This window comes from Gavialis gangeticus, unplaced genomic scaffold (genome assembly GCF_001723915.1).
Source record: "Gavialis gangeticus isolate Ggan-Ray unplaced genomic scaffold, GavGan_comp1, whole genome shotgun sequence".
NCBI lineage: Eukaryota > Metazoa > Chordata > Crocodylia > Gavialidae > Gavialis > Gavialis gangeticus.
In genome coordinates this window covers 66571653-66574813 of record NW_017728994.1, presented here as the reverse complement: position 1 = coordinate 66574813, position 3161 = coordinate 66571653, and the positions used below count along the sequence as shown (strand labels likewise).

At 40.7% G+C, this 3161-nt stretch overlaps 1 long non-coding RNA gene across 1 annotated transcript in view; it reads left to right on the top strand.

Annotated features, from left to right (window-relative positions):
* The first annotated feature begins 702 nt into the window (after positions 1 to 702).
* LOC109287273 overlaps positions 703 to 3161 on the top strand; it is a 9052-nt gene continuing 6593 nt past the window's right edge. The window contains exons 1-2 of the long non-coding RNA XR_002094806.1: positions 703 to 712; positions 2663 to 2669. This is a non-coding gene — a long non-coding RNA (uncharacterized LOC109287273). The remainder of the gene's footprint in view (positions 713 to 2662; positions 2670 to 3161) is intronic.

Sequence of the window (3161 nt, the reverse complement as noted above, 5' to 3'; positions counted from 1 at the left end):
GACACTGAGAGAGACTGACAGCTTTGTGGGGACAAATTTAAGTGAACTTTTTAAAAACAAAGATTTTTTATTCCTGTTTAACTCATAGCTGCAAAATAAAGGGATTTGACACATCTAACTATCATGGTCTTAACATGGTTCATACTTATGATGCAAATTGTGATTCTCCAATTTTTTTTCAAATAAGCCTGAATTGGCTAAATTGGCTGAGTGGGTAATGTATACCATCGGACTCCAGAAAGAAGGGAAGCAGAAGCCATGAGTTAATAACTTGGATCCCTATGGGACTTATTCATAAAGCTCCACTGGCTTTTTATGGGTGCTGAGCAGCAATCTAAGTGAGAGCACTCAGGGCTCTAGCCAAAGTGAGCTGCAACCCTAGGAGCCCAGTTACCGGGGTGGGGTGCAAAAATAGCAGCTGCTGCACCTGCTGGCTGCCACTGTCACCAGCAACCCAGCAGCTACTGTTGCCCCATGTGCCACTGATGCCCAGGGCACAGAGATGCCCTGTTAAACCTCTAGTGCTGACTCAAAGTGGGGGCTAATCCCCAAAATGGAATAGGAAGGTGGTGATAATCGTTTTGGACTGGGGAACATGCAAAGAATGTAGGAGCACAAGTCTCAGCTACAGCACTTCAAAAACAGCTTTACACAGCAAGTTTCAGTGTGATACAGAAACTGCCTTTTAATGTATGTACTGGGCAAGAGTAGAGTGTACTGCTTTGTTGTACAACATATGGAGTTTCCAGAAATGATTATAGCAACCATAGGCAGAGATAGAAATATACTCTGCAATTGCAGTTTTAATTAGGCAGAAATGTCATTGATCCATAAACTAAGAGTGTGCAGCAGTAACTTCAGAAGTATTAAGTTGATATATGATGATGATATCTCTAAGAAGCTTCATCAGAGAATTTCTTGTCATATGTGGCATTCTCATAAATAGTGATGGGTTCACTGACATTATTGCTACCACTCTTCCAGGAAGATGCTAATTCCCACCCCCAGCAAATAGCTTTGAAATGTAATAACACAAAAACAGACACTGCCTCACAAGACCCTAATAAATATCATAGTATCTGAAATGTAAGAATCACACCTATAGTAAGAAGTGGTGCTGGGGTTGTGGGATCTATTTTGATTTTGGAAAGAGAGAGTCCATAATCCGCTCAGTATTTGACAGACATATTTCACATATAGGATTACTAATATCCATCCTCACCTGGAAGACCTTGAACTTCTAGAATAATTGCATTTAAAATGGTATACAGTGTGTTTACATTGCTTTACCTTTCCTTCAGCCATTATTCAGTGCCCTGTTACAAGTATAGCTTCTGTATGATAGAATTAAATATATACCAGATATAACTATCAAACAGGTGCCTATGCATATTTGGAGTTGGAAAGACTAATTTTGAGCAACTCACTGGAAAAAAGGTGTCTGCAAACGCACCTAAATTTCCAGTTTCATAAAATATGTGATTTATTAGAGCTGCAAGGTCAGCTCTCACTAAGATCATTTGCAATGAGCTATTTTGCTGTTTCTGAGGCAACTTATTGTCTTTGCAGCATAGGAATTACTGTGGCTACCAGTGTTTGTTCTTTTATTCTGTCTAATTGGGAAGCTCTTCCTGAGGTGCTTCCTTGTCAAATGCACTTATCCCATGCTGAAGAAACTATAGCAAGTATTTTAATCTCATCCCCCTCCACAGCCCTTTTACTTTCTATTTACAAAAAGCTAGATGTGAATACCTGCTTATTTACTGGCAGATAATTAAATTTGATTTTCTTTCTCTAATGTTATCTGTCATTGGAGTCTTTCTGTCAAGAAAAGTGTGAATAAATTGCAAGAGACATGTAAATGGCTTGAGCAAATGGTGCTGGATACTGGCAATAGGATGAAAATCTCTAGGCATAGCAAAATAGTATCTACAAGGAATATATCAATGTAAGTGACCACATGATTCTTTGGCAAATAAGTATTTTGGTCCATGCAATCTTAAATGACTTTGAACCTTCCTAGGTGAGGGATCTGTTCTTTCTTTGTGCCACTTCTACAGGCAGAGTTACTGGAGCTTAATAGGTCTTGATTGAAAAGAAAGGACCCTTCAGCTCTCAAACAATTTCCCCTTCCCCCCCACTTTCTTTGGTTCAAAATATCCTGGGCAACATTCAGAGTATACAGCAAAATACATGTATTTGTGCAACCTTTTGCACAACGTGAAGAGAGGCAAGGAGCTTGTATTTCATAGGGGCTGGAGATCTGTTGCCTGTTGATAAAGAAGCAAATTGTTATTTATGTTCATTGTTCTTAGAACTGGTGGCAGGGGCGCCAACAGCTTTAGATAACAACCTTTTTGTTTTGTATAAATGCCAAGCAGAAAATAAATCAATATTGATCTTGAGGGTAGCACATTTTCCCCTCAGAGATCAAACGTATGGGGGGGGAGGGGGGAAATGTACTGTGCTTTTGCTACTGCAAGAAGCTTTAATTCCAATCACTGAGTAGCAGAGACAAGCAGGAGGTTTTAAACTAGAGTCCAACCAGAAGCTGGCAAAAGAAAAAAGTTTTTCAACCATGTGTATGCCAAGTTCCTTAAAATATAAGGTGCATTTATTCCTTAGCCTAATTATTCTGTTTCTGCTAAGTTTCCATGCAGAGCCTTCCAGTAGTTTGGTATCCTTCTGCGTGGGCATTCATGACATGAAAGAAAATATTTGGTCTACCTTTAAGTTATGCAAAGAAGCAGCAGTAATGGAGATGAACTTAATAAAGGCCCCACAGATTCAGAGAAAAATACCTCCCAGAATCCCCCCCTATATCACCACCATCATCGTCACTGTCACCATCGCCAATTTCAGGTTGCAGATGGAGCATGCAATGGTTACTCAGCTCCAAGGCTAAGTACAGAAAGTCAACAAGCCTGAGGTAGAATTGATTCAGTCTATGCAGCTTTATCTAAGCTGTGTAGATTGACCTGTTAATGAACAGAATACACGGTCACTCATGAGTTGGCCAAGGCAGGCAGATGCCTGCGTTGGCCAAGGGGGAATTCTTGTGCACACCTCTCCGCTCTGCCAGGCTTTGAACACTCCCTTGCCAGCCCCTCTCCTGCCAGCTGTTGGGCGGGAGTGGAGGAGTGTTGGCAGGGGGAAGGAAT